Here is an 11,770-nt window from a genome sequence, read left to right on the forward strand (position 1 = left end):
GGGGGAGAGAGAGCTGGAGATAGAGAGGGCGTTGCTATATTTTAACCAGGTTTCAAGACAATTACTGCCTCCCAAAGCTGATCGCTTTTGGTTTAAACACGAGAAAACAAAATAAAAACAGAGAGAGAGATAGGCACTGTCATTGGGTTCATGAAGACACAGAAGAGAAGTGGGGAGGGGGAAATGTGTAGAAAGTGGATCAGTTCTTTAAGTGAGCTTTAAGATGGCACCCATGCCCTGGAGCTGGCATAGTTTCTTTCCATCCCACTGATTCAAATGGGGGGCACTTGCTTTTAAGAGTGGGGATGGAACAGGAAACGGAGAGTGGGGACATTTGCCTAACATCCTCTGCCCTTCTGTCAAGAACTCAGCGGGGCATTGGAAAAGGCAGTATATCTGCCTTCAGTTTCCCCTCCTGCCAACACCCTTTTTGGGCTGCTCTTCTGGTGTTTTAATATGCTATTTTCTTTCCACGTTAAACAAAATAATTGAAAGTGGAGTTTAGTTTGTACCTTTTCATCAGAGATTCCTGCAGCTACTGCACAAATATTCATGTTCAGTTCCCCAAGACTGCCGAACCAACCTGGCTGCCCTGTGGATAAAAGAGCTTATCTTCAAAATGCAGAGGGAAATATTCCTCAAGCGAGCAAAGCTTTTGTAAGTGAACTCTACCTCCTGCAATTACATCTGAACTTTCAAATCTAGAGACCACACTTGGCATCCCCTTGACCTTCCGATTTCCTTGGGTTTTCTTTAGTATTACAGAGGCAGAATGCAGAGAGAAGCTGTAGGTGGGTGGAGAACCAGCAGTCTCTTCTACTTGGGTTTAAATTTTGGCTTTCTTTATCTCTCATTTATAATCCACACGAAAAATGGGATTCGGTTAGATAACCCTTGTGCTCATGAAAAAAGTTTTTGATGCAGTGGACATCTCCACTAATGGAAGAGGAGGAGAGACAAAGTTTGCAGGTTTGCCTTTTCCTCAGCAGCCCTCATGCCACCCCAAATCTCTGAATCCATGATTGGGGTGTTGGGGACTGTGTGGGCATTGTTAGGTTGTGACTCAAGGGCAGGAAGGTGCAACTTCCAATATTTTGCTCATGCGCCTTGAATTTTCTGACCCTTTCACCCTCCTTTTTATACTCTAAAAAATGTAACTTTGGCACAGCACAGTGTTGGTGTTGTGTGGGTGTAATGAAAGCAACAAACAACACTTCATCCAAGTTTGCTCTGGATCCTGGCAGGATGCAGTTAAAACCATATATTTATTACAGTGCAGCATCTTTTTTTCTTTTTAATCAGAGGAACTGATGCAGCCGAAATGAAGAGTCAGGCAACACGGTGGCTACGTCGCAGAGCGCTCCTATTTGTTGGCCCCAGACTTTTTGTTCCATTTGACCTTGACAAAAGCCAAATCAATCATACCTTTCTCTTCCTTGGATGTGTGAATGTTCTCTGCTAAGGAATTGGTGAATTGGTTTATTTCAAGAACCTGTGCAATGTTGTAAACAGTATGCTGAAATGGTACTTGTGAGACTCTCCAGGTTGTTTATCTTAGCTGTATCAGAAGCTGCCTTTGTCAGGGTCCCTTGTGATGAATTCTCTGGAGGTTTTGCTTTGTTTCCTTGAATGTAACTAAGACCTGTGATTTCAGTTTCTAGGTAACCAAGAAATATAATAAATAACTCTCAAAGTACCTCTACATGTTATTGTTTTTATTTAAGGCAGGAAATGTGGGTAATTTTGCCTTGCACCCACAAATTGCCACATGAGGGAGTAAATTTCTACAGCAAAGGTAATTAGGATATTCCCCCCTCCCCAATCCTTTGCTCAAGGAAGGCTACAGTGAAAAGTATGGGTTGAATGAAGAAATGAGCTAATGTAGAAGTAGAAGGATACTTGTAATATTTGAGTTAATTTTGTTTGTTTGTTGTCTTAAATTCATATCCCATCTTTACTCTACCCTGGAACTCAGGTGGCCATCCAAGGAGGCTAGGGGAGGGGAACCTCAGGGTTCAATGTGACCCTCTCTGTTGGGCCCTTGGAACTCCCACTAGGTCACACTTCCTCTTCAGCCTTACTCTGCATCCTCTTTGAGTGTTTTTGCTGGGCTGGAATGTGGCCTTAAACTCCAGTCATGTACAGTACCCAACCAAGAGTTTACTATCATCTATACAGATGTCCCACCTTGCTGGGATCAATTGTTCATTTTTCTTTCATTCTTCACTTTTCAAAGTGCATCAAGTTGTACATAATAAACAGTACATGCCTAGGCATGCCTACTTAGAAGTAATCCCGTTGAGCTCAATGGGGCTGTAGAATTGGAGCATTTTTTTCAATTCACTACCTCAAGAGAGGGTGATGGTCACTGGCTTCAATGACATTAAAAGAGGATTAGACAAAAACATGGATGACACATCTATCAATATCTATTTGTCAGTGGTGATATGGAAGCTCCGTGTTCAGTGGTAGTATGCCAATAAATACTTGCAGCTGGATTCTGGCCTTAGTGGAAGGGCTTCCTGGGGGCCATGGGGGCCTTGGGGACCTCAAACAGAATGCTTCTGATGATTGGTCTTTGGTTTCATCCAGCAGGGAACTTCTTATGTGTATTTTTTTTTTCCATTCACCATCTCCTTAGAAAGGTCTATTGGTAGGGATAGATGGATCAGCCTGTTTCCATTTTGTGTCAGTTTCCCATGCGTTCAGTAATATCTCCCCCCTCCCCCAGCTTTCTGTAGAGGGGAAAAAACTGCATGGAAAATTCAGTTTTACATTGATATCCAACTTTAGTCCACTAATTTTGATAAGTTACAATGACAATGACTTAATCAGATATTATCCTCATGTTTGCATTTTTGTACCTACTTTCCTCTAAAAAAAATACATATTTTGTTTGCAATTTGTTTCTAAAATGAACATTTTTGGACATTTCTCCTTGTAAAAGCACATTCTGTATACTTTCATTTGAACTGAAACGACACTGCAACATGTGCAATCCTGTTGAGAGCTATGTCCAGAACTACTAATTACTACAACTTTGCTTTAGAATGCAGATTGAACAAGATGTTCTTTTGTCCTTAACCATGGGTCGTCAGCACCAAACTTTCAGTTTCCCATTTTAAGTCCATTTTCTGTGTCCCTGCTTTATGTCTGCTCAGTTTTTGAGTAGATATCTCAGAATTATAGCTCATGTTGGACTTCACAGATGCTTTGTAAGAACATTCTACAGATGAGAGGGCACTTTGTGGTACTTGATGCAATTGTCTTAATGTCATTCTCCACAAGGAGGCATAAACTGGGAAGCATAAGCTGTCATATGTAGAATCACAGCATCCAGGTGAAAAATCTGACTCCATTCAACTGTGCAGAGGCTTAGTTGGCCTTTAATTAATTTGATTATTTCTAACAAATTTTCCAATACCAAAAATTGGAGCTAGTGTTTGACTTAGAATTAACTCTGTCTTTAATGAATAAGGCAGAAGCAAGATGTGATTGCAGCTAATATAACTAACTGTGAATTAAACAGAATTCTGGTGCAATTATTAAAAGGTTCAAGAGTTCATAAATGAAATGAATGCTGAAAATGGATTCCACCCCCACCCTTCCTGGTGTGAGGAGAATATTCCTTTCAGTTCTAATAAAGTGCTGTGAGAGAATAGGCCTGAATATAGTTCCTTTATGAGAGATAAGCTTTTATAGCTATCTCAAGAAACATACATAATGTATGTCTATTTATTTGGCCGATGCCTTAGAGAAATTGTGTCAACAGAACACCATAAAGTAATACCATGGACTTTGCCAACATGGTACCCTCCATATGTTTTGGACTAAAATTCCCATCAACAGTGGGTGAAACTCATAGGTTGTCCAAAACATCTGGAGAGCACCAGGTTGGCAAGTGCTGGCATATGTTCCCCTTCTTATTCTATACATATTTCCAGTGTCTACTAAAAGTAAAATCAACTGAGTCCAGTGAGTCTTACTCTGAAATAAGTATGTATAAGATTGTGCTATTATGATCATTTACCTGTTGATTGAAACAGCAGGTCACTAATGCATCAAGAAAGTCTGAGCAGCTAATTCCATCTGGATTTAGACATGCTGTCACTCAATCATAGGTCCCTTCCTTCCCATTCTACCTGCTGGCATCCCAATGTTGTTCTGTCTGCTTCATCACATTGTACATTATTTGTGCACAGCTTTTATATAAACTATTTTTTAAATATGTAAAATAAGAATATTGTTAACATAAAAATGCACACTTTTCAGTCATGTGCAATTGTTTTGTAGGCATCCTTTATGCAAAATACATGTTTTTGTTCACTGAAAATTCACTGCAAAATCTGGAGAAGTGTGTAATCTTAGAAGGAGCTGCATTCTGATTCCGAGGCAAACTCATGAGCGTCAGGTACAATTTTTCAATCAAATCCTCTTCCCCCCCCCATCCCAAATTAGAGCCACTTTTAAAACTAGTTCAAGAAATTTGGTACTTCAAAAACAGGAAAAAATGTGGATGAAAAGACTCTATTAAGCACTCCTACTTTTATGCTACCAAATATGTTTCAGTGAATGCCTGTTGCTTGCCGTATATGTATTTTGGGTGCTTCTTGAAGCATCTAAAGAGGCCCTTAACACAATCCTCTGTTTGTATCACTGCAGTGGAAACTAATCCATAACACTCACTCATTCAATCACTCATCTATCTTTCTTTTTTGCCCTTAAAATGTTGGTTTGTTGGCTGGATGATGAGCACATCCTTCATCTCTTTAGCAACTATTTTTTAAAAAATAAAAAATAAATGGTGGTGGGCACATCACTGCTTGACATATACAGATGTGCAGATTAAAGGCTTGTTAAAAACAGCCCTTGAGATGACACAACATTTCGGCTTTGAAAGAGGCATTGTGTTAACTTATAGTGGTGATGATGTGCATTTCATGCTAAATTGCCGAGAAGGTAATAACATACTATAAGGCATCATAATGATTCTATTGAAGCACCATCACATCCTTCAAAGCCTTTGTGCTTTTGATGAGGGCTTCTTTCCCCCTCTGTTATTTTACATGAGCCCATTCTTTAAATAAGGAGAAATAGTTAGTTCAGACAATGGGAGATTCAAAATCACTAGAATACTTTGAATTCAATGGGAAGAGGAAGTTTGATGCTCTTACTGCATATCATGCTCAGTTTGCTGTAATTGGTTGCTACTTCAGAAAACTAGAAAAAAATAGTATGGCTGCTATAAAATAGGCTAATTCTGGCCTGATTCCAAACCCAGTTTAAACTCACTGAACATCAAATATATTATTTGGAGTTTGACTTCCTCCTACAAGAAGCATCAATGACTACCAACTTGAAAAGCTTTAAAGCAGTATTAGACAAATCCACAAAGATAAAGCTATGAATATCTACAAGCCATAGTGTTCATTTTCTACCTCGAATTAGTTCTAATTGTTGGGAATAGCATAACACATGGGGAAAGTACTATTGCACTTAGGTTCTGGTTTTAGGCTTCCTATAGTTATTCGGTTGGCCACTGTGAGATGGTCTTTGTTTTCGTGTGTGAGTGGGGTGGGTAGGTGTTTTGGATCAGGTTAGCCATATTGATTTGTATGCTGTTGGTGTATTTTTGTCATTGTCTTGTTGGGCTGTGTATGTGATAAAGGGGAGCTGGGCTGTTTCCCATACAATTTGGTACCATCGGTCCATGCTTACTCCTGACAGGTCTCTCCAGTGTCTGGCTATGGTGCTTCTGGCTGCTGAAAGTAGCAAGAATTTTGTTATGTTATTTTCTTAACACTGTTATTCCTACTTTAAAAAATGTTTTGAAAGAAAGAAAGAAAGAAAGAAAGAAAGAAAGAAAGAAAGAAAGAATACAATGACTCAATCCCTGTTTTGTTATTAAGATGCGTGAAATTTGGTTGTGGTTCCCAAAAATGGTAAGAAAAAACACTTTGCTTTATTACTGATATATGCTACCTTACTTTGTTATGTTACTGATTTATTACGCTGAGCCCTTCTTAGAATTGGGGTGAATGTAGGTAACTCAGATCTATTCATCACCCTCCAGCCAAACATTGACAAATTGTGAGTATTTACAGATGGGGCCAAGAAGGAGGAGTACATGGTTTGGGTAGGAAAGTGAGGAGGCTGAAGTTCCAGTGATAACTACCAGCATTTAATTGTCCCAGCTTGCAATTTATGGGGTCTTTTCTACCCCACCTTCTGCCCTCCTAGTGATGAGCTTTTAGCTAGTATAAAATCAACCAAGTAACAAGAAGCAAAATAATTGACAAAATAATCAGAAATTTGGTTTTCTAGGAAAAATTAAAAATAGTTCTCCAAGGCAATAGCACAGTGCATTCAAGCCAACGATTGCTTGACCATACATAGGAGCATAAGAATAGCATGTGGGACCTGGACAATGGCCCATCTAGTCCTGCTCTCACAATGGCCAGCCAAATCCTGATGGGAAGACCAAAAGCAGGACCAAGCACAAGAACATTCTCCCCTTCTGCAGTTGTCATGGTACCTTGGACCATGGATGCAGAATATCCCTATTGCGGCAAGTAGCTGCTGATAGCCCTATCTTGCATGAATTTTTCTAAACCTCTTTTAAAGTCATCCAAGTTGGTGGCCTTCACTGCTTTCTGTAGGAACACGTTTCACTGTGCTGTGTAGTTTTTATCTGTCTTGGGTCTTCCAACATTCCACTTCATTGACCTATGTTGCATTATGAGGTTACCTGACTCATAGAAAATCCATAGAACCTGACAAAATAGGATTTTTAAAAATGATATTCTTTTAATTTTAAAAAATCCTATTTTGTCAGGTTCTATGGATGACTGTCCTCATTTTTAAAAAAAACAACAACCACTTGTCCATCTGATCAAATCAATTTCCATGAGCTGCCCATTATAAAATCCAAAAAAGACATTAAGCATGTGTGTACGCATGCAGTATCTATGTACCTCATTAGTTATCATCCTACCTTTGTAGAAAACCCACCAATTTTGTAGCATTATTCAGTAATTTTCCTTTCTGCTTTATGAGAGAGAGAAATGCTCAGAGTAGTAGACAAATGTTTCTGGCAGATCTAGCTTTGATTTGGCTTGATCCAGATTCTAGGGGTGGGGTGATTTGTGAGTTGCTTTACTCACAAATGTGACAGAAAGCAACTTTCAACACAGTCTAAACCATTAAAACAAACAAACCAATAAAAACTTTTTAAAAATAAAAAGAAATCCTCATCCATACAAGTAAAAGACACGCCTTACAGAAAGTGATCCACTAAAAGAGGTCACAAGTTCTTGTAACCATTCAAATGAAGGTCAAAAAACCCAGGTACCTCCTAAAAATAAATAAAGATGGCTGCAGGCAAGCCTCCCTGCGGAGAGCATAAGTATGGAGCCACCACTGAAATGGCCCATTCTCATGTTGCAGCCCTCTGGATTTCTCATGGAACACAGGGAAAAGGGCCTCAAAGTGTGAATTTGGCCCTCAGACTGAATTGCTCAAATTCTTTAAGCCTTTAGAGTGTCAGTGTGGTCTACTTTACAGGAAAAGGGTAAACAGCATTTCCATGCATTCTGGTTTCCATCATGGTGTCCCATTGCACCAGAAGCAGTTTAGCTATGCTGGCCACATGACCCAGAAAACTGTCTGCAGATAAACACTGGCTCCCTTGGCCTTAAAGTGGAGATGAGTGCCACACCCCATAGTCAAATTCGACTGGTCTTAACTGTCCAGGAGTCATTTACCTTTTACCTTTACTTTACAGAGGATGATCCTATGTTCAGAGAAGGGGGAGCTGAAGTAGTCTTGAAGTTGCCCATGAAAGCAGTTTAGCAGCTGGACAAAATACCGAGGCCACCTGGTCACAGACTTCCCAACAATGGTGAGATGTGGTGTGTGTGTGTGTCTGTAGCAACTATTCATATAAATTAGAAAATAAAATTGCAAATATATCTTCATCCTTTTTGTCATGTATTTTAGTAATTTCCTTTTAGGGAGGGTGCGGGTATGCATAACTAGTCACCCAACTTACCTTAGTCCTGTTAACCATGGAGAAAATAAACTATTCATACACACACATATACACACCACTTATGTTGATGTTTGCTCTTCTGTCCTTGGCTTAAGAAGAATGGTATTGAATTCTTGGATTTATTTAAGCAATTAAATGGGATTCATTTGTCCATATTTCTATCTTTGATAAACTGATCACGAGAGCTCTATCTGACTTTAACCTAAGTTTGTTCAACTTTGATAGGAAACCAAATTTCCATGAAGCAACCCAATGCCCAAATTCCTAATTTCTGATTGAAAGAAAGCTTTATGGTCACTTAAATCTGTGTTAAAGAAACCTCTGCATGATGTCATGGTCAATATAGAGAGGAAGTTTACTAAAATTAGCTAATACCCATGGTGCATGCATCGGCGATTGCTGCTCCACAGGAAAAGGAATTCAAATACAGTGCAAGAAAAACATGTCCCTAGGAGATAAAATAAATCCAATCGACTCGTGAAGCCCTTGCTAAGACAGGGCTCTCATCCAGCATTTTTCAATGAGAGCCTAACCACAGAAGAGCTGGCCCCTCCCCACCTTATTCTGTTAGACCTTTTGCTCAAAATACGATGGAGAGTGATGGTAGATAATAGACAGTGCTAAGTAATGAATATTAGAGGAAGGAAAGAGAAATTAAGAGCTGAAGCCACAGGAGAAAGGATGTGTTTGGAAATGGGATGGGGAATCAATGAGGTGGAAAGTTATAAGGATGAAGTTTCAGATGTTGAGATACTGGCCTGAGACTTTTCACATCTGAAGCAGAAATTCTCTCTCACATACACACATACACAGACACACAGAGATTCCCACTCTTGAACGGAGCTCATTTGGTTTTAACAGCAAGTCAAGTTGCTGAGTGTTAGAGGAAAGAAAGGGCTGCTCTTGCATTTTTCCATTTAAGGTTTTGGTAGAAAAGGATGAAATAAATTCAAAGGCTCAGGAGATTTTTGAAGACCTGGAAAAATTGTTTTGCAATAAGGTGAGGAAGGTTTTATACAAACTTAAGCTGTGGCGCTGACTTGGGCCCCAGGCTGTGGCTGCTGAGTGTTTGTGTGCTCCGGGGCCCGAGTGTCCTCCACGGGTCCTCTGCTGAGGCCCACCGTGGCTGCAGATGCACCCCAGAAGCATGTCTGTGGCCACAGCAGGCCCTAACAGGAGGCCCACAGCGGAGGCGCAGACCACGGCCCAGTTGCTGCCATGGCACCATAGTGCCAGTGGTAAGGTGGTGGTGGGCTGTGGTGGTAGGCTGCAGTGGTGGCAGCGGGGGACAAAGGACGGGCACCCAGAGCAAATATTTTGTGGGTGCCTGGGCCCCCAGGGCTCCCTGGAGCTGGCACCAGTATTGATGATGATGGTGATGATAGTTGGGTTGCCCCGGCCACTCTGGGTGGCTTCCAACACTTATAAAAACATAATAAAGCATCAAACATTAATTATAACAACCTGATCCAATACAAAAAAGTTACAATAACTTTATTTTTTTAATTTTAATTTTTCATTTTCTCATTTTGCATGTGTTTTGACAAAAGAATATCAATCATAACATAATTAATCCAAATTTTATTCGACTTCCCTCCCCTCCTTTCTGTGATTACTTATTTTACATCTTTTTGTTACTGCATATCCAAGTTATACCTAGTTATTAACTTCCCATTATAGTCCCTTTTAGTTCCCTTTTAATTATCTCTTACTATATCAGTTTATATGAACCCTGCTTACATTTTAAGTTCTTTACAGTGTGTCTTCAAATAATCAATAAATTTTCTATTCTTTACATATCTCTCCTCCAATTATTCCTAAGAGAAAAGCTTCTGGCTTTTTGTTTTTTTAAAAAACAGAAGTTAACCTTAGCAAACCCCCCCCCCCCCCAATTCATTATATATAATTTCCCGGAAAGCTATAACCACCTTACGTGACCAATACATATGAAAAATGTTACCTTCTTTCTCTTTGCATTTCCAACAGGTATCTGATTTCAACTTAAACATTTTTGTTTGCCATTCTAACAGCACTTTAGACATTTTAAGACATTATTTTTTGATTATTTTCTAACAGGTCTTTCCCAAACTGTGAGATTTGGTTAGCAAAAAAAGAAGTTACAATAACTTTAAACATATAAACAAAGCAATATTCAATAATCCATTAGAATATAATAGTAAACAGTAAAATTAAGTATCAGCAAATAATAAACAGTTTACACTTCTCAGTTACAATAAAGAATTACTAAACTATAATCAATAAAAATTATGGCAAGACACAATGCATAAAATACCACAAAATATACAAAACCATGTAAAAGGATCAAACTGAGGAACAAAGACACACAACTTATAAAATTAATTTTTAAGAAATATCCCTAAACTCCTCTTCTCTCTTCCCAGCTGCTTCTGCTGTTCCCAAAGTCATGGTCTGGGAAAGGGCTGGAGGGTGGGGCAAGGCAAGTGGAAAAGGCATTGGCTGATTGCCATCAGAACGTCTCTCTCCCCAATAGTACTGCGACAGAATCACTATAGTTCCCATTTCTTTTCTCTCCCCTCCCTCTGCCCCGTGACTTGTTTATCTCTTTTCAATTATGGTCTTCATCGTGTAAATTCACCACCGAAGTAGAGTATAATGTTGTTGACCTTTCCAGGCCTTCAACTTAATGTTCCCAGTAATGGGCTGGTTGATATAATCAAGTTCCTTATAAGCTAATATGAGCTTTATTCACTTTTGTTTATTATGTGGGAAACTTACTTAACAATTTTCTTCATAAGTATTGTAATTAAAGAAGATGTGACACTTGTCAATGATGGCATAACTCATTCAGGAGAGGGCACCAAGTGTGCACATTTGTATATTTGCATGAGAAAAATATCTAAAAATAATTTCACAAAAGAGAAAAGGTTATTCAGTGTACATAACCCATGCCAGCTCCAATTATATGTTTCGGCTTTGACTATTTAGATCTTGATTGGAGCAACATAGATGTGATGAGCTAATTGCAGAGCAGACAGTGCCCTGCTCTGAACTTATGGACAGTAGCATAAATTAGGAACAAACGCTGATGAATTTCAATGGGTGAGAGACAATTCTTGGATGGCGCAGCATAATTTTGTACCACTTATCAAATTTCTTCTGAAATATATGGATCAGAATTCATACCAAATTTGGAAAGTGAGCATTATTCCTGGAACTTGGTCAGTGTCACCTTTAATGCATGTTCTCACCTTTTGCAAACACAAAGGTATTGTAAGAGTCCAGGGCCATCACCTTCACATACAGCTGGCTTTTCACTTCTTATTTAGTAGTCCCTGGTCTAGCAGATCACCATTACAGGTCTTGCTTGGGAAGTTCACTCACTTTCTTTGGCTGTGGGCTGGCATTCCCCTGTGTGCCCGGATCTGACGTGCAAAGTCCCAGGCAGCAAATGAAGCCTCTGAGCCAAGCTTGCTGCCTGGCTAATTGGTCCTGCCCACTCGCCTAATCAGTGAATTGCAAGTGGGCATGGGCCACCATGGATTGGGCTTAGTCTGCCCCTCCAGTTTACTGCATAGGCATGTAGTTTGTTCTGCAGTCACTTTTCATTGGATCTCCCACCCCCTTTTATAGAATCATAGAACAGTAGAGTTTTAAGGGACCCCAAGAGTCATCTAGTTCAACACCTGCAATGCAGGAATCTCAGCTAAAGCATCCATGACAGATGACCATCGAACCTCT

The sequence above is a fragment of the Podarcis cretensis genome, assembly GCF_951804945.1.
Source record: "Podarcis cretensis genome assembly, chromosome: Z".
In the NCBI taxonomy this organism is placed as follows: Eukaryota; Metazoa; Chordata; class Lepidosauria; order Squamata; family Lacertidae; genus Podarcis; species Podarcis cretensis.